Source organism: Mastomys coucha, unplaced genomic scaffold (assembly GCF_008632895.1).
Source record: "Mastomys coucha isolate ucsf_1 unplaced genomic scaffold, UCSF_Mcou_1 pScaffold22, whole genome shotgun sequence".
NCBI classification, from domain to species: domain Eukaryota; kingdom Metazoa; phylum Chordata; class Mammalia; order Rodentia; family Muridae; genus Mastomys; species Mastomys coucha.
Window position 1 is genome coordinate 179,996,304 of NW_022196905.1, and position 27,757 is coordinate 180,024,060.

The following is a 27,757-nucleotide window of genomic DNA, read 5'->3' on the forward strand; positions in this document are numbered from 1 at the left end:
TTTGTTCAGTGGATCCAATCACACACAATGCCTATAACATCTCAGGTTCTGGGAGTAGTAATTGACTGGAATTGGTGATTGAATTCACTGTGAACCTGCAGCTCTTTATATACATATTTTTTCTTCTAGCTATAATAGGCTTCTGTACTGAGCTACTGCATCTCTTACTGCCTTTCTAACCTCAAACCCTTCATTAAGGAAGTAGTTTGCTTTCTTTTCCAAGTTGCTATGCTGGATATTTTATGCCTTAGGGAGGAGAGGTATGCAAGATTAAGGACAATTTCTATGCCTCATTAGATGTTCATTCAACTCTTCCTATAAAAGACAGACAAGAATTTGCCTGGCCACCAAGAAAATATAATCATGTAATACGTTAATGTCTCCCACACATTTAGAGTTAGAAGCACCTACAAAAGAACAATGAACAGCCTGGAAGCTCACATTTGCTTCTGAGGTTCACTGTGAACCTCTTCCTAAGCCTTTGCTGAAGCCAGGCACATTTTCCTGCCATTGGTCAGCAGAGGCTATGGAAGTCTGATATCTCTTCATTTTGAAATATCTAAACATTCTTAGAATGTAAATACACATTCCCAACTCCATGATGAGGACAGAGGTATTCTAACTCCACATAAAAGATGGTTTCTCCTTAAATCAGCTGAGGGAAAAAGAGGAGATAAAGATTGAACTGGCAACAGTGGTCTACAGCTATAACCCTATATATATACTTCATATACCTTCCTTGGGGGAAGTGGAAGCAGGGGAATCAGGAATTCAACGTCATTCCTAGATACAGAGGTATTTTAGGCTAGCCTGAGCTCCATGAGAGCCCCATCATAAAAGGTAAATGACACACACACACACAGACAGACATACACACACACACAGAGGCAGACAGACGACAGGAAGACAGACAATGACCTTAACTGAGGTTCCATTTAACCTTGAATTTTAAGCAATGCCATAGCAGCTTGGTTGCTTAGCTTACCTCCCAGTGCTTTCGTTTTTCTTGTTCTCCATTTTGGCTGATAAGATCCTCTTACTTATATCACAGGACTCTGGGTGCAGGATATCCACATTGCTTTCCAACTAAGGCCACTAAGTTCCCATGCCTGGAGAATCTCAGACTCCTGCTGTGCATAGAAACAGAACTTTTAAAAGGACTTTACTATAATGTGGCCTCCTGTAGTCCTGCTTGCCCCTCACATTGGCTAGACCCATGCTTCCTTTCATAAAAAAAAAATGGTGAGAGGAGTTAATTATTTTTGTTACCACTGTGATTAAATGCCCAATGGAATCAGTTAATGTGAGGAATGAGTTTATTCATGAGGGACTAGAAGCAGAGAAACAGAAATACCCTCACCTGGATGGTTTCCTTTATTTTTCTCTTTTATTCTGTCTTGGTACCATCTCATGTGATGGTGCCAGTCACACCTCGTGTAGTTAGTTGGATCTTTAATTCTCACAATAGATGCTTCATAGATCCACATTCACTTGTGCTTCACTGTGTCAATGATGGTTCTAAATCCAGTCCAGTTGGCAATAAACACCAGCTGTCATACTATGGAAATTTTACAGGGAGATGGGCTTATTGCATAATTTATATAGATTTCACTAGTATGGTTCTTTTTCCCCTAAAAGTTCCTTTTTACCATCATTTTGAGTCAAATGACAGTAGTGACCATCACTACATTTGTGTAGGCAGCTACATACATTCATCAGGGGCCCTGCTATACTTTTCCCAGGAGTTTCACTATCTCAGAGAAACTTCCTTGAGAAGGAACATATTACTTAAAAAAAAAAAAAAAAAAAAAAAAAAAACAGCATCCACTGCAACACAAGAACAAAACAACAATAACAACAATATGATTCCTTATACTGCGTTCAAAGTAACCTCAAGCCAGGTACATTTGCAGCTTGCTTGACAAACTGGGAAAGACTGGGCAGCAAAATGGCTTAGGCATTTCCCTTCTTCTTCTATAATATTCTACATTCTATGTCCCAAGAGAAGCAGCTGCAGTCCACACAGTGAGCCTGCTTTGCTTGCTAGCCTAGGGTGAGGTTTAGGAAGAGTTCCTGCAATACAGTGGGTCTGAGCTGGCCATCAGGTTGTTCTAGTACGTTTCTCTGCCAAAAATAATTGTGAACTGCAATGGCAGACTGTTTTAGTGGTAGCTTAGAGCAACAATTCCAATATGTGGGTCATGAGCTCTTTAGGGGTATCCAACAACACTTTCACAGGGGTTCCCAAACCACATTTACTAACAACTTAGACTTCAGTTATGACATATTCTGCAGAGAAGCTAAGTCTAATGTTTCTCATCATTCTAACATGAATTCTGATTTTGGTCATCTGGTCCTGTAAAGACAGGGCTTGTCTTAACCCACTGCAGATAAGACATTTTCTTCAGGAAACATTTTCACTCTTCTTCCTCCAAAATCTACCCACACATGAAGCTTTAGTGTCTTCTAACTTCTCAGTGCTTAGCAGATTTAAGGTCTGTCTGTCACTCACGAGTTTCCAAGAATGGAGAGGAAAATCCTCAGGTAAGAGAATAGAACAGAAGGGCAATTTGCAGAGGCAGAGATGTGCTTCTAGCTTCCAATTCACATGTGAAATGCAGTTAGTTTTGTAGGAGTTTCTTTGAAGTGTGTTTAAGTCTACCCAAATTTCATTACTTCTCATAGAAGGATTAAAAAAATCTTGAATAAAAGTAAAGATTCATAGTGAAGAATGTGACTAAACATGTTTGCATCTATCTGGCAAGATTCTGAAAGCACAGAACCAGGACCGTGCATTTTCTGTAAATAACAGAACAAGCCAGGTGGTTGTAGATTCATTAATTACAACGTTTGGGGTGCTCTGAACTCATTTCTTGAATTAAGAAAAGTCTACAACACTATTTCCTTGATAACAAAAAAAAATGGCAGAAAATATAACTATCCTCCCAAAGACCAATAAAATTGCAACTACAATAATCACTGACAAGTTCACAAGACAGCCATCAACTCAAGTACTACCACAGAAAGTCATTTAATGAAGACGTTGAAACAGCTGTGCTGTCTCTTAAACAGTTCAGTGAGTCTGATGACTGCTGTGTTCCTTAACTTTTAAGAGATAGATTTTTACTAACCTTTGAGAGCATGGGAAAAAACTGGTAGAGAGATTTGAGGAGTTAGTGGGGTGGAACTGAGAGGCAGTGAAGGGACTAGCACTTCCTGTCTTACCTTTAAGCCTTCATATCGGAATAACAGTCCTTGGAGAAGAATCTTTAGTTAATATGTGAATGGAATACAGAATTAGGGGTCTTGAACTGCAGCAAGACTAAGCACAACTGGAGCTTATTTTAATAAAGTCGAAGGAGGTATGGGTGAAATTCCACATGAGAGTCAGAAAAAGACTCAGGCAATCAGCAGGTAATGCAGGAGTTCATGAGATGAATAAATGATGACTCTCCATGTGAATATCATCATACATTTTAAACCAGCTTGAGATACATAATGAGTTCGAGTACTGCCTGGGTATAAGACTTGTTTCAAAAATAAGAAAAAATACAAAAGTATTTTTTACTTCATTTAGAAGTCATAATTGTTTATTTAAAAGACATTACCTGACCCATCTTCCCTGCTGGGCCAAGCCAAGCTACCCTGAGGGCCCTATCCCAGGGGGCTCCCCATTCTCCCACCACCTCCACCAGACTCCTTAAATATGAAGGTAAGCATCCCTCCCCACACCCATCTTCCCTGTTCTCTGAACATTCCAGGCCAAGCAAAGCTGTCCTGAGCAAGCTACTAGCCAGGGAGACCTCCATTCACCTGCTTATCTCTGTCCACTTTCATTGGACCTGAGGCTCCTGAGCAACACAGAACTGCAGGTCTGGAACCAAATAGCCCAAGGATTCCCATCAGGCCTGCCACACAAGGATCATTGTGATTCAATTCCCTCCCAATACTGACTACAGCAAGAACATCGAGAGACCAAAAACATCCCCATTTTTTTATAAAGGCCCTCAAAAGAATATAAGCAACAAGATCCAAGGCAACATGACACCTCCAAAGCACCCCTACCACACTACAAAAAGCCCTGGAAATCTTAACGACTGAAATACAAGAAACTGACCTTAAATCCAATCATGAAAAGATGATAGAGGCCTTTAAAAAGAAAATGAATAAATCCCTTAAAGAAATATTGAAAAATAGAATCAAACAGAAGTCTTTAAAGAGGAAACAAATAAATCCCTTAAAGACATACAGGAGAATGCAATGAAACAGGTGAAGGAAATAAATAAAACTCTTCAAGTCCTGAATTGGAAATAGAAGCAATAAAGAAAACACAAACTGAGGAAATGCTGGACATGGAAATCCTAGGGAAGGGAACAGGAACAACAGATTTAAGCATCACCAACAGAGTACAGGACATAGAAGAGTCTTGGGCACAGAAGATACCATAGAAGGCACTGATACATCAGTCAAAGAAAATGATAAATCTAAAAAGTTCCTGACACAAAACACCCAGGAAATCTGGAATACCATGAAAAGACCTAACATAAGAATAGTAGGATACCTCTATATCAGGCTCCTGTCAACATGCACTTCTTGGCATCCACAACAGTGTCTGCATTTGGTGACTGTATATGGGATGGATCCCCAGGTGGGGCAGTCTCTAGATGGCCTTTCCTTTGGTCTCTGCTCCATACTTTGTCTCCATATTTGCTCCCCTGATTATTTTGTTACCCTTTCTAAGAAGGACCTAAGTACCCACACTTTAGTCTTCCTTCTTTTTGAGCTTCATGTGGTTGGGGAGGCAGAAGTTGGTGGGTGGGTGGAGGCACATTCTTGTAGAAGCAGGAAGAGGGGGGATGGGATAGGAGGTTTCTGGGGGGAGAATCTGGAAAGGAGATAACATTTGAAATGTAAATAAATAAAATATCCAATAAAAAATGGCTATGCATACAATAATAATAATAGGAATAGAACAAGGTAAAGAGTCCCAACTGTAAGGCCCAGAAAATATTCTCAATAGAGTTATAGAATAAAACTTTCTGAACCCAAGGAAAGAGATGCCTATAAACATACAAGGAGCTTAAATAACACAATTTAGACTGGATCAGAAAAAAAAATCTGGCACATAATAATAAAAACGCAAAAATCTACAGAACAAACAAAGAATATTTAAAAAGGCAAGGGATACAAGGCTAGGTAACATACAAAGGCAGACCAATAAGAATTATACCCAACTTCTCATCAGAGACTCTAATAACTAGAAGAACCTTGTCAGATAGCTTACAACCTTTAAAAAACCACAGGTGCCAACCTAGACTACTCTACCCAGCCAAACACTCAATCAATAGATGGAGAAAACATATTTCAAGACAAATCCAAAATCAAACTATTTCTATTCATAAACCCAGCCCTACAGAAAATAGTAGAAGGAAAACTCCAACCCAAGAGATAACTACATCCAAGAAAACACAGGAAATAAGTAATTACCAGCAAAAATAAGGAAAGCACGTGCACACTCCCCCCTCGCCCCCAACATGAACAACACTGAAATAAAAGGTAATAATTATTACTGCTCTTTAATGTCTCTCAACAATGTACTGCATTCCTAATAAAAAGATACAGGCTACAATGGATAAAAATACAGGATCCATCATTCTGCTGCATACACGGGACTTAGCTCAGCAATAAAGATAATCATTACCTCAAAGTAAAGGACTAGAAAAAAAAATTCCAAGCAAACAGACCCAAGAAGAAAGCTGAAGTAGCTATTCTAATATCTAATAAAATATATTTCCAATCAAAACTAACCAAAAGAGACAGGGAAAGACACTTCTTACTGATCAAAGGAAGAGTCTACCAAGTTGATATCTCAATTCTGAACATCTATACAGAAAACACAAGAGCACCTACATTTACAAAGGAAACATTGCTAAAGCTTAAATCATACACATTGAACTCACACATTAGTAGTGTGAGTTCAACACCCCACTCTCACCAATTTAAAGGCCATCCAGACAAAAACTGTTTTTAAACAGAAAACAATAAAACTAACAAACATTATGATTCAAATGCACCTAACAGGAATCTATAGAATATTTCACCAAACTACAAAAGAATATACCTTCTTCTTAGCACATCATGGATCCTTCTTCAACATTGTCCATATAGTCAGTCATAAAGATACACGAAATTTGCAATAATGTCTTCCATCTTATCAGACCATCATGGATTAAAGCTGGACTTCAATAACATCAAAAACACTGGAAAGCCTACACTTTTATGTATATTGAACAACTCTCTATGCAATGATCTCTGGGTCAGGTAAGAAATAAATAAATTAATTAAAGACTTTCTAGAATTCAATGAAAATGAAGACATAACATACTCAAAATTTATGTGATACAATGAAGCAGCGCTAAGAGCAAAGTGCTTACATAAAGAAATTAGAATGTTCTCATGTCACGAATTTAAAAGTACACTTGAACAGTCTAGAAATTGAAAAAAAAAGCAAGCACAACAAAAAGGAGTAGAAGGCAGGAAATGATCAGAATCAGGACTGAAATCAATCTTTTAGAAAGAAAGAAAACAATACAAAGAATCAATGAAACCAAGAACTGGTTCTTTGAGAAAATCAACAAGATAGGCAAACCTTAAGCACCTAACTAAGAGACAGAGAGAAAGTATCCAAACAAACAAAACCAGAAATGAAAAGGGAGACAAAGCAACTGACACTGAGGAAGTTTAAAGAACCCTTAGGTTTTATTCCAAAAGCCTTAACTCCACAAAATTGGTGGTAAAATCTTAACAAAATGGATTTTCTAGACAGATACTCCGTACCAAAGTTAAATCAAGATCAGGTAAACTACATGAACAGCCCTATAATCACCAGTGAAATAGAATCAGTCATTAAGTCTACCAACCAAAAAGGAGGTCAGAGCCAGGTGGTTACAGTACAGGATTCTACCAGATTCTCAAAGAAGAGTAAATACAAATAATCATCAAACTATTCCACCAAATAGAAGCAGAAGGAATACTACTAAACTCACTTATGAGGCCACAGTAACTGTGATACCTAAACCACACAAAAACTCAGCAAGGAAAGGGAATTTTAGGCCAATTTCTCTTATGAACATTGATGCAAAAATACTCAATGAAATGCTCAAAAACTGAATCCAGGAACATAACAAAGACATCATCCATCAAGATCAAGTTGGCTTCATCCCAGGGATACAGGAATAGCTCAATATATAAAAATCCATCAACTTAATCCACCATATAAACAAACTGAAAGAAAAAATGACATGATTATCTCATTAAATGTGGGAAAAGCCTTTGATAAAGTCCAACACCTCTTCATTTTAAAAGTACTAGAGAAATCAGGGATACAGGACACATATCTAAGCATAATCAAAGCAATGTAGAGCAAGTCAATAGCCAACATAAAAATAAATGGAGAGAAACTTAAAGCATCTCCACTAAAATCAGGGATAAGAAAATGCTCTCCACTTTCTCTCTGTCTATTTATTCGATTACTTGAAGTTCTAGCCATAACAATAAGACAACTGAAGGAGATCAAGGAGATAAAATTTGGAAAGGAAGAAGCCAAAGTATCATGCTTTTTGTGGATGATGTGATAGTATACATAAGCAACCCCAAATATCCTACCAGGGAACTCCTACAGCTGATAAACAACTTCAGGAAAGTGGATGGGTCCAAAATTAACTCAAAGAAATCAGTAGCCATCCTAATACAAATGAAAAATTGGCTGAGAAAGAAATTAGAGAAACAACACCCTTTACAATAGCCACAAATAATATAAAATATCTTGGTGAAATATACAGCAGGACTGCATGGCCTGGCTTCAGTGGGAGAAGATGAGCCTAACTGCTTGGGGAAGATGGAACAATGAAACTGAAGAATACATTCAGTGCTGATGCTAACCTCGGTATTCAGAAAGCTCACTCTCCTTAAGTCATCGTGATTGGTACAGCACTTGAACAATAAAGCGTGAAACATTCTTTTAAAATGGTAAAATAGAAGGAACAAAAGCAGGTTGGTTGAGAATGTTTTAGTAAGAAGATGAACGTGGTAAGAAAGCTGGAGAAATGGCAGGACAGCATGCTTTAACCATAAAGAGGGAATTGGGGCTCTAAGAAGGCAGCAGGGAGGAGAACACAGATGCTGGTGAAGGAAAATGGTGTGGTGGTCTGCACCTTTAGTTCGCTCTAGATTGTGCTGGCATTCTCTATTCCAAAGTAGGATGTATGAAATGGAGTGAGGTTCAAGCATTGGGGGTTTGAAGGAGAGAAGATAAAAGAGAATCACTTAGAAGTATGAATAAGCTTAGGATATATGGGACGGCTGTCTTGTAGCATTCTGGACCAATGGATTATGATACTTTTATTAAGTACAGTAAGGAGCAGATTCCTACAAACAATTCCTGCCCCTGAGATATGTGATAAAGGCTTTCTGTTTTCTTTTTTCTTGTCATGTAACCCAGAGATCTTGGGGAGCTGTGCCTTTGACTAAATGGTCTTTTCTTCAAGTGTCTCTGACCATACACTCTTCTTTTTCCAATCTCTTGCTTTAGTGCTACTCACTAAAATTTTTTCCTGGGTTCAGCAGAGGAAGAAGCAAAGAAAGCATGTGATACCACTTCAAATTGCCAAGAGTGTCAGGCTGGAGTTGGCCACAGCCCTTCAACCCTCATCTCTTGGACTAGAAATCAGCCCCAGGGCTTCACACAGATGTTGTAGAGAGAATAGAAACTATATAGTATGCTGAGAATTGGCAGAGTCTGACAAGCATTATGTGTTTTAAGAATGAGCCCAAAGAAGTAAAGGAGTGGGCAACCAGGGGGACACCATAACTTATCTTGAGATTCCATTTGAGAAGAAGGGAAGAGAAGGATGTGCCAAAGGTAATAAGGAAAAACGTGACAGGATTCATGGGCAACTTTTTAAGTGGACAGTTCTTAACTAGTGCTGGGAAGGCTTAAAGACTGCCCTTGGATAAAAGTGTCATTTGCAGCTACCACGTTTGTTTGGGTGGCCGATTCCTGCCACCTGAACTTGACAAGCTAATTCTCCAGTTACTGACTTCTGTCATAGGAAAAAAATCCAGCAATTTGATGAACAGAGAGAGAACTTCCTATTCTCTTTGATGATAACACATTAAAAATTTGCCCAGGTTTTTTCTTTGCCTTGATTTGCATTCTTTTATTCTACAAAGAATCAATGTACAGGATGTAAGACTATTTTCATTGGTTTTGAGGACATCCAACTTAGCTGAAAATTTTTGATTTTATTGTCAGCATTAAAGTACATGGGTTTAAATATATCTATTGCTATGAATAAAAAGCCAATAAATAATCCAGGAAGGAAAAACTATTCCTTTTGATAGAGCACTGTAGATTATAAGGTTCAAAACACTTTCAAACAGCAAATTTGGGTGAGGGGGTGTGCAAAAAGATAAGCCATTGGATTTTCTATGTCTCTTCTTTTTTCTTTGGTAGTCAATATCTAACTGAAGGAAAATTTATACAATTAAACAAAGTAGTGTAGCAGTTTCCTCTGAGATCAAAACATTCTATCCTTAAGTTCCTTAAGACATAAAGTAAACAAATCAAAAGAGCTTCAGGAAGTTCCTAAAACTGACTAGATTCACTAGGCCCCTCCCTCCTAAATATAAACAGTAAAGACTTTTGAGACTTACTCTCAGACAAGCCAAGTTGGTCTGGAAGTAGCCAACTCCCTGGAAGGACATCAGACTATCTGAATTGTCTGTAAAGGATGCCCTTCAACCAGTTGAATGTTCTGTAGGCTGTGCAGCATGCTCCAGATTTTCACCTTTTGTGACTTGTCACCCATGCATGGATAAGCTCTGGTTTTACAGCTGACTTTGAGTCATTTCTATTCCTGTGACCCCTCACTCAAATTCCTGTAAGTAACAACATGAAAACCTCACTGGTTCACCAAGTTGGACTTTGGCAATAAGGAGCTCTGTGGTTGGCTCCTTATCTGGTGTGTAGGTGTGTGTGTGTGTGTGTGTGTGTGTGTGCTATATCTTCCTATAAAAAGTTAGTCACACAACAAATACCCACCAAAGGTAAAGTTTTGAAAAAACTGATTTGGTTATAATGTAGTTATTTTCCTGTTAAAGGAATATTCTCAGGCTGGGAGATGCCACAGGGTGACACTACTTTCTGGGTAAGTGTGAGGTCTTGAGTTTCAGTCTTCAGTACTGATACATAAACCCTGGTCAATAGCACTAGAACTAGAACTGTGCAAGTGACAGAGACAAGCAGATTTTTAGGAGCTTGCCAGTCAACCATCCTGTGTTATCACTGAGCTTTAGGTTCAGTGTGATGTCCTGTCTCAAGGGAGTAAGGGTATAGGCTCACAGTTTACAGCTATGCTATATGTTTATTTTACCCATAGGTCTATTTTATAACTATTGGTATATCTTAGTACATTTCTTTTTTAAAATAACACTTTGTATGTGTGGATTGTATGCCTATATGTACATATGCATGTGGGCGTGTGCATCTGTGGAGACCAGAGGATGACATCAGATATTCTGTTCTATCATTCTCTGCCTTAACTTCTTATATAGAAAAGCTGTTTATAGTTTTAACCATTAGCACTTGAATGGATGGCAATGATGTACCAAATGGCAGCTTGTTGGGTTGGGGGCCTGTGGAAATTCAAATAACATCCAATAGAAAAGCAGTAGAAACGTACTGCTAATAGAGAATGTTGCTGTCTTAAATTCATTTGTTTACCTCATTGTTTCCAAAATTATGTGTAATATAAGATATACAATGCAGAACTATCAACTCTCAGCTTAGCTATGATGGAGGTAAAATCCTTTGGTGATGTGAGGGAGGTAAAATCCTTTGGTGATGTGAGGGTCATTGAAATACAGCCTTATTACAATGAAACCCAATGTCTAAAAATTGTTCTTATTTTGGGCTTGTACCACAGTAAGAGCCAAGATTTTAAACTCTATTAAATATAAAACAAACAAAGGAAAAAAAAGACATACAATGGTTTTAAATGCTACTCTTTCAACAGGATGTAGTGTTCTTGTATCCCTGGGGATTTACACGTCATACTTTCTATGGATAAATTCCTGAATGATCTTCTACTTTGGAATTTCTGTTGTTGAAAGTACCTTTCCACTTGAGATCATTGCTACTTCTGTGCTGTACATAGTACTGGTGATGCTGCATGCTCTATAGTAATGATAATAATATCCCCTCCCTTGGTGAAGTTCTTAAACTTTCTGTAAATTTTGACATCAGTTGTTTCTGCAGTCTACTGTACTATATCATCTGACAATGACTCCCTCGCTCTCCTCTTCCTGGCATAAATGGGAAGACACTCTAACTTTACCGGACATTTTAATTTTAGAGTTAAGTCAGCACAAAATGTAATTTGAATGATTTTCAAGAAATATATAATATAAGTATTTTAATCTATGAAATACAGGGGCAATGTAATATTTTTAATTGATGTATTTATTGTGTACTTATCATGTGCATGCTCCTGTAATAAATCAAGGCAGATTGATTATAAATCCTGTTGTGAGAGTTTTCTTCTTGTGATTTGATATCAGTTATCAATCATTTAGTTTTAGTGCTAGCAGCATATCATTCTGGGGCAGTACAGTAGAGTAGAGCACAGACTTTAAAGCCAGTTCCTTGGGTCTAAAATCTCAATTTTCTATTATTAGAATAATGACATTAAAGAACTACCTTAGCCTCTGTGTCTTAGTTTCCTCATATTAAGAGTATCTATTATTAGAAAATTTTTAGGACTAACTGAAATAATCATCCAAAAAATAGTTGGAGCAGTGTCTATACATTGGTGGAATTTGTGTAACAATATTCCTATATTACAACACTGCAAATTATCTATACCTTGGGACTTCACCTAAAGAATTCCTGTAATCCTTCCAGTTTCCCTCTGCACCCGGAGCTGATTCTGTGCCACAATACTCCATACCCAAATACCCACAGGAGACAGCAAGTCTCCCAAGAGTGCAGATAAGCCTGTGAGCACAGGTAGGACCACCACTTCTGCTCAAATTCCTGGCCCAAGAGGTACCCATCCAAAGCCATCAGGACACAGAAACCAAGGAACAGTGGGGAACAGGATCCTTCCAGTTTCCATCTTCACCCTGGAGCTGACCCTGTGCTACAGTTCTCCATGCCCAAATTCCTCCCTGAGAGAACTGGTCTCCAAGGAATACTGACACACAGTGTTGCAGGAGGGACAAGCCACAGTCAGAGACAGCAAGACCAGATAACACCAGAGATAACCAGATTTGACAGGCAAGGTAAAGAACTTAAGCAACTAAAACCAAGGCTACTTGGCATCATCAGAAACCAGTTCTCCAACAACAGCAAGCCATAGATACTACAACACACCAGAAAAGAAAAACTCTAATTTAAAATCACATCTCATGTTGATAGAAGACTTTTAGAAGGACATAAATAACTCCCTTAAAGAAATACAGGAGAGCTGGGCAATGGTGGCACACACCTTTAATCCCAGCATTTGGGAGGCAGAGGCAGATGGATTTCTGAATTCGAGAACAGCCTTGTCTACAGAGTGTGTTCCAGGACAGCCAGCGCTATACAGAAAAATCCTGTCTCAAGAACAAAACAAAACAAAACAGAAATACAAGAGAACACAGGTAAACAGGTAAATGCCCTTAAAGAGGAAATACAAAAATCCCTTAAAGAATTACAGGAAAATACAACCAAACAGGTGAAGGAATTGAACAAAACCTTCCAGGATCTAAAACTGGAAATAGAATAATAAAGAAATCACAAAGGGAGACAACACTAGAGATATAAAACCTAGAAAAGAGATCAGGAGTCATAGATGCAAGTATCACCAACAGAATACAAAAGAGAAGAGAGAATCTCAGGGGCAGAAGACACCATAGAAAATGGTAGACAAAACAGTCAAAGAAAATGCAAAATGCAAAAAGCTTCTGACCCAAAATATTCCAGGAAACCCAGGACACAGTGAGAAGACCAAACCTAAGGATAATAGGTATAAAAGAAAATAAAGATTCCCAACTTAAAGGGCCAGTAAATATCTTCAACAAAATAATAGAAGAAAACTTCCTTAACCTAAAGAAAGAGATGCCCATAAACATATAAGAGGTCCCTTCCATCACATAATAGTCAAAACACCACCACTGAATTCTGAATTCTGAAATGCAAGGGTACCCAAACTCATAAAAGAAACTTTACTAAAGCTCAAAACACACATTGCACCTCATACAATAACAGTGGGAGAATTCCACACCCCTCTCTCATCAATGGACAGATCATGGAAACACAAACTAAACAGAGACACAGTGAAACTTACAGAAGTTATGGACCAAATGGATTTAACAGATATCTGTAGAAATTTTCATCCTAAAACAAAATAATATACCTTCTTCTCAGCACCTCATGGTACCTTCTCCAAAAGTGACCATATACTTGGTCACAAAACAGGCCTCAACAGATACAAGAAAATTAAAATAATCCCATGCATCCTATCAGATTACCATGGACCAAGGCTGGTCTTCAATAGCAACAAAAACAACAGAAAGCTCACATACACATGGAATCTGAACAATTCCCTACTCAATGATAACTTGGTCAAGGAAGAAATAAAGAAAGAAATTAAAGAGTTTTTAGAATTTAATGAAAATGGAGGCACAACATACCCAAAATTATGGGATTCAATGAAAGCAGTGCTAAGAGGAAAACTCAGCTCTAAGTGCCTCCAAAGCATACGGTACCAGCTTAGCAGCACTCCTGAAAGCTCTAGAACAAAAAGAAGCAAACACACCCAAGAAGAGTAGATGGCAGGAAATAAACTCAGGGCTGAAATCAACCAAGTGGAAACAAAAAGAACTATGCAAGAAATCATCAAAACCAGGACCTGGTTCTTTGAGAAAATCAACAAGATAGATGAACCCTTAGCCAGACTAACCAGAGGGCACAGAGACAGTATCCAAATCAACAAATTCAGAAATGAAAAGGGAGATCAGATACAAAGGAAATTTAAAAAATCATCAGTTCCTATGAAAACAGCCTATATTCAACAAAACTACAAAATCTGGATGAAATGGACAATTGTCTAGACAGTTACCAGGTACTAAAGTTAAATCAGGATCAGATAAACCATCTGAACTGTCCCATAACCCATAAAAAAATAGAAGCAGTCATTAATAGTCTCCCAAGGAAAAAAAAAAGCCAAGGACCAGAGGGGTTTAGTGCAGATTTCTATCTGATCTTCAAAGAAGACCTAATACCAATACTCTTCAAACTATTCCACAAAATAGAGACAGAATGAACACTACTCAACTCATTCTATGAAGCCACAGTTACACTGCATATTCTCTCTTGAAGATGGAATGGTTTCTGTCTAATCAGGAACCTGTCACAATTTCCTTTCACAGAGGACATAAGAAGATTTGTTTGAGATTTTTTTTCTACTTCTATCATGTTTAATATGCCAAATAGATTTTAAAAATTGGTTGAGTCCACACTACTAGCTTTGGAAGATATAATATATATTTAAGAGGCATTTAACTACTATAAATTATATTGATGACTTAAAAAAAGTCAATCCTGAGTTGCATACCTTAAAATAAATGTTATTAGTTTAGCAAAGAAATATAATAAAATATACAATCTGACACTAAAAAAAATAATTCATGTATTGTTACTAACTATATTATGGAAGCAATATATTTCCCTAATCAATATTAAGTAATTAAGAACTTAATTTAATATTTGACTTTTCCATAGACTGTGTAAGAGTGGGTATGGTATTAATAAAAATTTTCATGATAAAACATAACAAAAACTTTTATTTACATACATATAGGATGATACAAATTATTCAAGTGAATTGCTACTGAAATAAAATAATTAATCTGACTATATTAGCCACTTGTGGAAATTAGAGGTCTGCAGTGTTTCTCTCCAAAAAAACCCACACTTTTAAATAATGAGTATTTAAATTCTATCATACAAGTCATTGATAATAAATATGCATTTACTAATATGTTAGTTCATTTTCTTTTTTGAGGATCTGATGCTTATGTACTCTCAGAAAGATTTGATTTGTTGAAGTCTACAATACATATTTGCCCAGGAGTTACACCAAAAGTGTACACTAATGTTCAAACGGAGTACCATTTTGGTTCATCTGTTTTAATTAAAGAGTTGCCTCATTTAAAAATTTTACCTTGAAAAACCAAATATTCCAGTGTCTGGTAAGCATGTGAAGGCACTTGACCCCAAGACTGAAGACCTAAATTTGAGTCCTGGTAGCCATGAGATAGGGCGAAATAAAAACCATTTCCTTAACTTACCTTTCTGCATTAACATGCTTCCTGTGGTCCATGTTCATACCTGCAAAAAGTAAATACATGTAATTTTAAAAACTTAAAGAATGAATACACAAGAGGGAGAGGGAGGCAAGGAAAAAGGGAGAGAGAGTACATGAGCTGAGCCTGCTAGGGAGAGATGAAGAGATGGAGAGAGAGTGGAATGGGGAGGGGAAGGAGAAGGGGGAGAGAATGAGCTTGAGATTCTAACCAATCCCTGGTGTAGTGATTAGTCAGTGGAATCTTGTAATATAACTGATTGAACAAAATTACTGAAGCTGATCAGAACTCAATTCTGAGAACTTATTGAAAACTTTTTAGTCAAGTTGCTCTGTGCTAAGTATTGTTGAGTATGAGAGAAATGTTAGGATTGCATATGTTATAATAAATTATTATTGAATTGATAGTAAAATTAATCACAAAGCAAGTTACACAAAGACACACTCAAATTAAATGTGTCTAGCAGAAGGAATTAATACTATAGGGGGTGAGGCAACATAATATATTAATATCAAAGCATACTAGCATACCATCATGAAGGATGATAAATGCTTGATACATAAAAACCTCTGAAGAAAAGTGATTGTGAGTCTTTACAAAAGATATACATGAGGTAACATTGAAGAATACAGAGGTCATTAGCATAGAGATAAAGGAGAATTATTGGCAAGTTTGTAGATGTAAATTCATGCATTTAAATCATGACAGTTCTTTTAGAAAGAAGAAAGAGATGTCAATATCCTGAATCAGATGCATGTTATGAGTGAGATAATAGAAAGGATATTTAGTATTAAAGATTGAGTCTAGATTTAGAGACCCTTAAAAGTAATGTGCTTTGCGGGAATATAATAAACTACTAACTGCTACTGAAAATTCTTAAGTATACCAGCAATATTCTAAAGTTCAAGGAGGGTCACAGGAAGAGCAGTTCAAAGTCAGAACAGAACTATCTGCCTGTGATCTTTGCAAGTTACTCTTCCCAGAACAAATATTAGAAAGAGTTGTGCATTTGTAGCATTGGGCAGATCCTGTTTCTTATGATAGTCTGCTCATTTGTTTTCTCTTTCTTCAAACAGTGAATTCAAACCTCTTGGTTCAGATAAATTACATCTTAGTCCTTTATTAAGTAATTTACAGACAGTGTCTCTGAACGTTTTCTAAAGGTAAGCATTTCAAACTATAGAAGAGCAAATCTGCCATTGTTTCTAGGGACAAAAATGAGGACGAAATTATCTTATAGAATACTTAATGTGGAGGATGTGCTCTTTAAAGTGCCACCATGGGCCCATTAATAGAAAGGCCTGGGAAATTTTTAATTGCTTTTTATGGCAAGACTGTTAAAAGAAGAGGAGGTACTAGCATACTGAATTCAACTTCCAATGAGGCAATCTTCCCTTGTGTCTAGCAAGCTGTTAGCATGAATGACAATTGGAATGTAGAACTGTGCTTGGACAAGTCTAACCTGGTGAGAAGTTTAGGAGAATATGTCTTTCATCTTTGGTTTGGCAAAATGATAGTGAGTCATATTCCTAGATTATCTCAAAAGATTTAGATACTGAGGAGAACCAAGGGTTGTAAGACGGTAGGGAAAAGTCTCATTCCTTGCTTTGTGCTACCTTTTGCATGAGTGGAGGCTGAGAACAATCGAATGTTAAGTAAATAACAGAAGAAATAGTAATGTATACATTTTAATTAGTCTAGCAAACTATCTTAATGAATGGCCAGTGTAGGCTGTTTTTACAGATTATTTCTAGCAGTGAAAACTCAAGCACAAATTGAGGAAGGGAGATATAACAAAAAGTTCCTTTCAAGAACCCCATCATGGCTAACCCATGGAGAGAAGCAGACATGAGTCTTCGATTCTAGAAATTTGTTGCTGGTTGAAACAGGTTGCTTGCTCCACTTGTTGGGAGACTTAAATTATAAGGTAATTTCCCACAGTCTGGTACTGCATTCAGTACAAGGTCTTAGGGCAAGGCTTGTAGCCTTGTTTTATATCTCTAGTACCTAGAAGGAAACACACACTTTCAATTTAGAGCTTCCCCAACCACTAAAAGCTTTCAGAGTAGATGCATGCTTTGGCACACAGAAATACTTCACCGTCCTTCAAACCTATGGTGTTGGGGGCTGACAGTCACAATGGACTCTGAGCTTATGTTTACAGCAGAATGCAGACTTACAGCACCCAGAGGCACCAGCTTTCTTACATTATTATACATGAAAAGGAACGAATGAGGTCTTTATTTCCAGTTTGGCTTCACCCAATTCCTCTCTCTTTTATTTGGCTGGAAAATAAAATCTAAGATGGGAAGGCTAGAAAACTGAAATTACTAATGAGTAACTCGGAACTTGAAGCAATAAATCAAGCAGTAATCCTTTTATAATCTTGTCACTTCCTGAGAGGGACAGCTCTTCATTGCAGACTCCTGCTGTTAACAGAGGTATGTGTGGTGTCTCTCACTCATAAAAATGCAAGGAACTCTTTTATGTTTGTTATTAGGAGTAGCCACTGTGAAGTTATTAATGAGTATTCAGGTTGCTCATGATGTCTCTTTGCTTTCCTGCCCAATTTCCTCAGCATGCGTACATACAACTGGAGAAGAAAGAAATCAAGACTTGAAAAGTACACCCTCAAAGGGTAAGTATACAATATGCTTACACAGTCACATAAAATGCCACTTATAATGGCAATATGGGCAGAGATAATATGGGCAGAAAACCTATTTAGCATAATTTTACAATGTCTTTAGAAGATAATTCAGTATTAACCTACCCTGTCCACAAGGTAAAATACCATATTAAGCATGACTAAAGGCAAATGTGTATAAAAATTAATGTGCATCAGGAAAAAATAAAGATTTAAATTGTATCTGTGCTTATGTTATTAAGTTAGTGTGGTGATTTGATTACAAAATGGTCCCCATAGGTCCACAGGGAGTGGCTCTATTAGGAAGGCGCTCCTAGGACCTTATTGGAGTAGGTTCTGCTTTGTTGGAGGAGATATATCACTACAGAGTGGGTTGTCTGGTCTCATTAGTTCAAGCCAGGCTTCGTGGCTCAGTTGCTCTTCCTGCTGCATGTGAGTCCCGATGTAGAAATCTCAGCTACCTTTCCTGCACCATGTCTGCCTGCAGACTGCCATGCTATCTATCTTGACGATGATGCACTATACCTCTGAACTGTAAAACATCTTGAATTAAAATTAAATGTCTTTTTTTTTTAATATTCACTATGGTCATGGTGTCTCTTTACAGCAATAGAAGTCCTAACTAGGACAATTAGCCTGTTGACTTATGCTAATATTCTAGAGCTCCAGTAGTACAGTTGGATAGTGTTCATAACTATATGATGATATTCTGCTGGGAGATGATTCTTATTTGCTTTTCTTCAGTATGAAATTATATATTTTGAGACCTTGATAAAATGTATTATTCCACCGTGCCTCACTAAACCTGTAATGAGTATCTGTAGTTAGTTTGTTAATAACAAGAAGCTTAAAATCTTTTCCGCACTCCACACACTATCTAAAGACTTTACATAAGTATATAATCTATTACTTATAAGTCTTTCCATGGGGTATGATATCAATCTTCTAGATGAAGAAACAGAAGAGGAAGAGTTGAAACACTTTGTTGAACACTTCCTAACTGATAAGCTGAGATTCTGGACTCTACGTTCTGATAGCTCAGAAACTAAGGACCTGGCTCCTAATGCCAAACCCATATTTTCTTCACTTTTTGGGAATTTGATTGCTCAATGACATGCTTGTGGGAAAAGATGAGAACATGGGGGTTCTTACTAGCCAATGGATTAATTTTTAGGTGGATCCATAATATGGTGGCCATATTGGGAGACGGTGAAAAGTAGGAGGAAAGCCCCACTTGAAGGAAATCAGGTACACTGATTTTGGCACACTGATGTGAGAGCAATCCTTCTCACTGCAGACTCGGCACCACAGAACAAGTGACTGTGAGGTGAGGCCTCTAAAACTGGTCATCAAAGATCGAATCTCTCTTTCTGTGTTTCCAGGTAGATATATTCATCAAAATGAAATAAAAAGAAATCAATACACAAGTGCAGCTTTTTAAAAAAACTGCTTGTGGTAGTGTAGCTCTGAAGATGTAAGAACCAGACACTAGGAAGGGTTTGGAGGATTATGAGAAGCCAGTTGGACAAGCTCTCACAGTGCTGTAAGCACAGCTTAATGGGAAATTCTGGTGAGAGCTGAGTAGACCAGAAAGTGGAGAGTAAATATATTCAAAGGCTTCATGTGGGGTTATAGATTATGTTGGGAATTGGAGTTGAGGTCATGTGTGTGATATTCCCATAAAGAATTGCTACCAAACCCCATGGAAATGTGAATTTAAAAATCATGGATTAACTGTTATAGCATAAGAATTTCAAGAGAGACAGTCATTGAGATGGTATATTGTTATTGTTTACTGATTTAAACCAGACTTGTAGCAGTGACTGAGAATCAAAAGAATAAAGTGAAAGTCTCATAGTTTTCCAAGAAAAGGAATACCAGTAAAGTTAGAACCAATTAAGGAAATAGGGATAGGTTGTTAAAAGATATTTTTAAAGTTAATACAATAAAGCCCAATTATTCTCATAAAAATAGTAAGAAAGATGGCCCAATGGCATCTCAGGAGTTTGCATAAAATTCCAGCCAACTATTATATGCAGGCTTACAGGGGTCATAGGTTTTTATCTCATTGAAAAAAGGTTGTACTGATCTCTAAGGTGTAGCAGCACGGAACCATCTACGGAAGTATTCCCCCATGTTCATCTCTCTATCCGCTCAGGGGCTTCTACAGCCGTGTTCCAACGGTACTTGGCTATGCCTTGTGTTGCAAGAAGAGCTTGGCATTATATGATTTTCTTTTCTTTTTTGATGGCTCATGAAATGGCAAGTATTATAGGAGATAGAACTATTTATCCAAATTTCAGACGAAATCCTGGAAATCAAGTTGATAGGTAGCAGGGTTGGGATATCTTCAAGAAGCTCCAGATAAAATATGAGGGTAACATGTCAATATGTGATGGTGAAAAGAAAAATGAAAAAGGGATCTCAGAAAGCAGAGATGCCAGGAATTCAAGTTTCTGCCAAGCAAAGAGTCAGCCAATAGAAAGGCCATGTGTGTTGTACCCTGCAATTCCATACAGACAGAGATGCCCAAACTCTTGAGCACACAAGCGTGTTCTGGGTACCAGAGATGCAGCTAGAGAATTTAATGTTTGCCTTTATGGGTTTGTTTTCATCTTGTTGCCATATTTTGTGTCTATGATGAAATTCCTTGGTTTTCTAATGACAGTGTCATCGCTATAGCTGTGTATCTTGAAGTCCTTGAACTAATTTTCATGCCATAAGGACTCATAGCTGAGGATTGTGCTGAGACTCAAAAGATAATTTGAATTTCAACATCAGAGAAATTCTGGTTAAGAGTTTTAAGGACTACTAAAAATGCAATAAATACATTTTGTATCATAAAGTGGTCATAAGCTTGGGAGAATCAGCAATAGAATAGCATGGGTTAAATATGAAATATCTACCAAGGGTTTAAAAATTGAGGATTGGTTGAAACATGGCATTAACTTTGGAAAAATTAATGGATCCTGAAGGTGCTGACCTAATCAATAAGTTATATTCTTAATAGATTCATATTTTATGGCACTCTTTAGAAAAGTAGTGAATGGAACTAACCTAGAGGAAGAGGCACAGTCTCTGCATGGATGTCCCTTGTCCCTTCCTCTCTCTTCCCTGTCACTCTCTTAGCTGTCTGGCCTCCATGCGTGAATGATTTTCATCTTCAGTGATACATAAATTCATAAAGGCCAAAACTGTGGAACCCCCAGATCATGGACTAACACCTTTTGAACCTATGGGCCTAACCAAATCTTTCTTCTGTCAAACAATCTTTTATAGATATTTCCACCCCCCAGTAACAAAATGTGACTAACACAAAGCTAAAGTCAGCCATATTTATGCATAATGACTACAGTATTTAGAAATAAACTAGTTCATGAAGATTGACCCAGAGATGAATATCATTTTTGTACTTTAAAAAATTATCTCTTTCAAATAGTGATACTTAAAGAATAATGGCATAATTCATGCTGTAATTAAAAATCAAGACACAGGACATATTATATATCCTTAAGCAAATTTTGACTGTTTTAGCTTAGCAGATCTCTTATTTCTTTTCTTTCCATAAAGTTTTAGCTTGTCATGACATCAATTTTATTAGTAAGGGTGCTAAAAATGAAGACACTTCTCCCAGGATCCTCAACCATCAGGAAACAGCTTTCTTTTTGGTTTGACTCTAATTCTCAAGGTCCCTGTATATGGCCATACTGCTATATCAGACAGCCAACACAGATGGAAAGAGGTGAGCTAAAGAAAGTACTGTCGTAAAGAAAGACAAGACAGATAAAAAGGGCCATAGGGAAAATGTGAGAAGTCTCAAAAAGGTGGGAGAACCAGGAAAGTTATGACAAGGAAAGAAAAGGGACTATTGATCAGCACGTGCTAAGCAGTGTGTGTATATGTGTGTGTGTGTGTGTGTGTGTGTAAATAATATAGCCAAGGTATGAACACATATGTTGCCCATCTTAGCAGTGGAATCAGTAGTCAGAATGTAGCTGTCAGTTGTTTTTAGGTTAGTGTATACAGGAAGCTGCCTCAGCTAAGATAATACACATTCTGTCACTTGGCAGGAGGGGAGAAGTTATGAAAGTTAAATGTAGATGATGCTTACAGGTAAGATATGTCAGAACCACATTATAATTTATCTTTCTAATCCAGCTGGCTTCTGGCTACTTTGATAGATATTGATTCCCACTAAATGTCTTTTATTCCTAAAGTTGTGTCTCAGGCTCTTCCTCTAGAAACCCAATCTATAGTTTTAAAATAAATTGTGGATATCTGAGAGGCAGAAAAAGCAGGTAAGCTTTAGTGGTTCTAGAATCAGGAGTAAGCCCCTCTTGACTCATGATTGTGACTCAGGAACAGGATGGAGAAATACGGCGTCAGAGTCTACTGAAGGAGAAAGCAGAGGATGAATATTAGTCATGGTGTTGGTAACATATTAGGTATTAATTCTTTCACTTTAGAGAAAAAGCAGAGATGAAGTTAGTTAAGATGAATTAGTAGTATGTGGTAGATAGAATTAGAATGATGCCCATAGGCTTGTAGATTTGAATCCTTGGTTATCAGGGAGTGGCATTATTGAAGGAATTTGAGGTATGGCCTTGCTGGAGAAAGTCTGCTACTGGAAGTGGGCTTTGTGATTTTCAAAAGCCCAAGTCATGCCCAGTGGCTCTTTTTCTCTATTGCTTGTGGATCCAGATGTAGAACTCTCAGCTGCCTAACTCTCCAGCCCCATGTCTGCCATGATGAGAATGGACTAAACCTTGAAACTGTAAGCTCATCCTAGTTAAATGCTTTCCTTTCTAAGAGTTGCTGCAGTCATAGCACCTCTTCATGTCAATAGATCACTGACTAAGGCACTGGGGAAACACAGATTTTGAGGGATTTTTGTCATGAGGTAATGTCAGGATAAACCCTTCAAGGATAAACCTTATGCCTTCCTCAGTTCATAAAGTTCATAATTATTCTCAGTGATCTAGGGGTGTGTAGTCTGAAGCACGCATCATGTAAAGCCATGTGGCTTTAGCACAAATCTTTTTCTAACTGCTTTTCAGCTTTTCCTTAGCGCTGACTCTTGTACAAATTATTATTGTACTTTCATTTGCATTTAAAAAAATATTTTAATATGCTCTATTTTTAATTTTCAAAATAAATTAGCCAAATGAGATGTTTTTAGAGATGCTGATTATAGCACTTGTATCTAACAATTTTCTGAATTCTTGGCACTCAACTACTGTCTTTGACAGATGATTAAAAATCAGTTTTGAAGGGAGGGGAGATCTTTCATTTCCTCAACTCCCTGTTACTGATATTGAGGGTAAGAAAGAGAAAATCTACGCAAGATAGTACCAATGAAACCACTCCTCCTTTAAAGTTTAAACTTCTGAGAGACAATGGTAATTATTCCACAAAAAACGGAAGAAATATTTCAAGCTCTCTATCAATTTCACCTTCTTATTGAGAATTGTATTCATGCACATAATGCATTTTAATCAAGTTTATTCTCAATTTTCTCATCCATAGTCCCCCATACCTTCTTTTTATCTCCCAGTTTCATGTAGTTTTAAAACAAACAAATAAACAAAACAATTTAGTGGAACCTGTATGTACACAAACATAGGACAGTCATCTGGAGCATGAATAACCACATGGGGTCCACATTGCTTAAGAAAACTTATTCTCCTTCTTATATGTGCTGTATATAGCAATGGGCAAGGTCTTACCAGCAATGGGCAAGGTCTTACCAACAGGTCTTCAAGAATAGCCAAGAGCAAGGATTTTAGTGGCTGAAGGTGGGTCTGTGGTACTGTACTGACCAACAACTCAAAAAGAGCTAACCTATCCCTGTGGTTGTCTGGAAGAAGTATTGTTGTCTTATCATAGAGTAACAGCATGTAAATACATATATGTACATGTATTTCCATGTGTATATATTTCTATATTTATATATTTCAGTAACCTTGGACTATAAGATTCTTATGGCAGTTTCAAAGACCTTCCGTGTTAGTTATCACCCCTATACCCTCCCCTCTGCTTGCTCTTCCATCCCCATTTAACTAACATTTTCTTTTTTTCTTTATTTTCCCTTTTTTCATATTTACCTTTTCCCCATCATGCCATCTGAATTCTAAACCTTACCATCAAAACCCATCTCACTCCATGTAGAAGATTAATCTAGATCCTTACTAGATCCTCACTCCCCCACACAAAAATACCAAATGGATCAAGAATCTCAACATACAGCTTAGTACTCCAGGTCTAATATAAGTTACGAATATGTGTCAATTTATAGGCATAGCAAAGGACTTTCTGGAAAGGAATCTAGTACTATAGGTCTTAAGACCAACCATTGACAAATGGGACCTCATGAAAGTTAAACAAAGAAAGACACAAACAAAAACTTCTGGAGTGTAAGGGATACCATCATTCAAAAGAAAAGGCAGCATATAGAATGGCAAAAGATTTCTTTTTACCAGCTACACATCTGAGAGAAGATTAATGTTTATCACAATAAACAATCTAAAAAACTAAACATCAAGTAAACAACCTACTTAATAATAGAGGACCCAAAAGAAATATAAATATCTTAGAGAAATTTTCAAAAATGTTCAGCATTCTTAGCCATCAGGGAAATGCAAATTAAAACTATTTTGAAATTTTATCTTACTCTAGTCAGAATGGCTAAGATAAAAAACAACAAAAATCAAATTAAAAACTCCTCCAAATAAAAACAAAGACAAAAGTAAAAACAAAAACAACAAAACAAAGGAAATCCAAATGAGTAGACATACTTGCATTGTTATGGGTGGGGGAAGGATAATATTCTTTGCTCAGGGTGTGAGTGCAAACTGGTGCAGCCACTCTGTAAAATTAGTGTGGTTGTTCCTCAAAAAGTTAGAAGAAATAGATCTACTGCAAGAAGCAGCTATACCACTTGGGGCTTATACCCAAAGGATGCTCTATTTTATGATAGAGATGCATACTCCTTCATGTTCATTGCTGCTCTGTTTATAATAGCCAGCAATAGATATAGCCAACATGTCCATGTTATCCAACTGATGAACGGATAACAAAGACTGTGGGACACTGATAGAATGAAGTATTTTTCAGCTGCTAAGAAAAATGAAATTTACAGGTAAATGGGTAGAGTTTGAGATAATCATCCTGAGTGAGATAGCCCATACAAACTCATATATGCTCTTTTCAGAACTAAAAATTGTTATTTTTATTCTTTTACAAATGTGCAATTTTGTTTTTCTTTATCCCATATTCTCTTGTATTTTTTCTTTTTGACACAATTTTTAAGATAGTGATGAAAGTTTTATTTCAATGTGGAACATGTTTATCTTGTTCTCCTAAGATTATGAAGTCAATATGGAGGAATTATTCTTTTTTTCCCCCTACTGTTTTATTTTTCTAGTGCTGGTAATTTAACACAGGATCTTGTGTATGTAAGATGAGTTCTTTACTAGAGAGTTAATTCTTTAATCTCAGAAACTTATCTTTGCATGATCTAAATTCAAAGTGTTTTTGTTTCTAAAGTCATTGTCTTCATCCTTCAATATCACCATTCACTAACTCCCTCTGAAAGTATATGTAGACCTTTACATTTACATCCTTCTAGATACAATGTGATTATGCTGTGCATCAATTTTACCTACAGGAAGACATGTAACGTATATTGCCAGTGCATAAGTTTTCACTATTAAAGCTGTCTCGTCGTACAGATTTATATGAAGCTCTATTTTCAAGACTGGCCCTAGTTACTTGTTTTTACCACACTTGATCACCAAGAATAATCAATATTCATTCAGAAATCTGCCAAAAATGTAAGTTCTTATTTGGTAATTTCTCAAATGACTAATGGTGGAAAAAAATCATGGATGCTATCTATTAGAATATTATGGGAAAATAGACAGATGTTCTTCAACTCAAAAAGACCCAGTTGGCTTGCTGCCAGTGCATCGCTTGGTGTTGCAGGCTTTATCTATATACTCTGTTGTTAGTTCAGAGGGGTGAAGTTCCCTTCCCTTTGAACAGTCTTAGAAGGTCAACTTGTGAAAGCAAAACTGCCTTTAAACAACCTGAGTGTGACAGCATGTGGTTGTAATTCTGGCACATATAAGACCAAGGCAGAAGGATTTCAGATTCAGGTCAGCTTGGGTTATACAGCAAGACCATATCTCAAGAAAAAAAAAATGAAAAAAAATGTTAATTAATATGACTAAGTAAGTAGAAACCTCATAGAGTGTGCAATCTATTTAGGGATGTGTGTCTGAATTCAGACTGAGTCATAACCACTACTTGGAATCTACTAATCTATTTATCCTCCCAACATCTCATTGTTTTTTTCACTCATAGTATAGTTAGAAGAAAAGTATTCTCTTGGAAAGTCACTAGGGGGACTGAGGGAAAAATGTTACTGCTTTTCACCAGTGACACTCTTACCACCTGAGAGTCAGTCAAGCTATCTAAAGAAATCACAAGGCATCTAAGGCTGTGACAGAAAGAAGTAGCCTCTGACCAATTACATTAAGCGAAACAGCTCACTGGTTACAGAATAAGACGCATGGAGTCCATAGGAGAATATGTTGTCTGTCTGTTGCTCTCAAGCTGATTCCTTGGCTACGTTTTAATGGCTGTTCATTGATCCATCAGATACTATTCAGTACTATGTTTCTGCTAGAGACGGTTTTGGGGCCTGGGAAGAGAGCAATAAAATAGACCAGTGCCACGCATACTCGTCTACTCCAGTCACATCCAAAATATCGGGGATAAAATCCTGATTAAGGATAAGAGAGGCAATAAGAATCCAAAAGGAGTTCTGTGCCTCCTGGATATTCAGACAGTCGCTGGTATCTCCTAACTCAGACGTGTTCTAGATCAGTCTTTCCAATCATCAACACGCCCTCATAATTAGGCATAAAGGTACCCCAAAAATGATTCGTAAATGGCTAAGATTGGGCATTCTTTCCTGGCCAACACAATGTTACCAACCTATCCTAGTTTAACACCAAGCTGTCTGTAGCTTGGAATTTCTCTCAAGGAATCTGCTCTGCCACAGCTAGCAACAGAGGTCAAGTACATTCCTTAGGGCAATAGATAGTTTACAATAGTTAGAAATGTTTTACATACTAGAGAGTAATGAAGGGCTTCCACCCGAAGACATTAGCTAGAAGTGTTAGATTAAAACTGTCTTGCCTCCAGCAAGAACCAGAGAGTTAGTATAGGAATACCAAATTAGCCCTAGCAGGGAGGGATACCATTGCTCTTCCACCCACTTCACAACTAGATATGTGATCTTGGTCAGTAAGATCACTGACCTTAATGTGTCACCTACCTACGTGACTCTTGTCATCTGCCCTGCTTGCTGTATGCTACTTAAGCCTGCTTGTCACTTTATATAAGAAGAAGGAGAGGACTAGGACTTGGACTTGCACTGGAGGACAAGGACTTGGACTCACATGCAGGACTAGCACTTGGACTTGCAGAAGGACTAGAACTAGAACTTAGATGGGCTAGGACTCAGACTCATACAATCCGCAGTCCCCCGAGGCCCAGAGTGCTTGGACCGGGAGGATGCAGCACCAGTTCAGAGGAGATAGCTGCTGCTTTAGACCCAGTATGTTTTAGACAGCCTCAGATGTACCTCAACTATTGAGCTGCCAGATTTACCATCTCTCTTTTGCAATGACTGTA

The 27,757-nt window shown here is 37.4% G+C and overlaps 1 long non-coding RNA gene across 1 annotated transcript in view; it reads right to left on the minus strand.

The window, feature by feature from the left end:
* Positions 1 to 1,116: 1,116 nt before the first annotated feature.
* LOC116071351 overlaps positions 1,117 to 27,757 on the minus strand; it is a 41,113-nt gene continuing 14,472 nt past the window's right edge. Inside the window, exons 2-3 of the long non-coding RNA XR_004110843.1 lie at positions 15,394 to 15,433; positions 1,117 to 1,130 (exon numbers count right to left, since the gene is read on the minus strand). This is a non-coding gene — a long non-coding RNA (uncharacterized LOC116071351). The remainder of the gene's footprint in view (positions 1,131 to 15,393; positions 15,434 to 27,757) is intronic.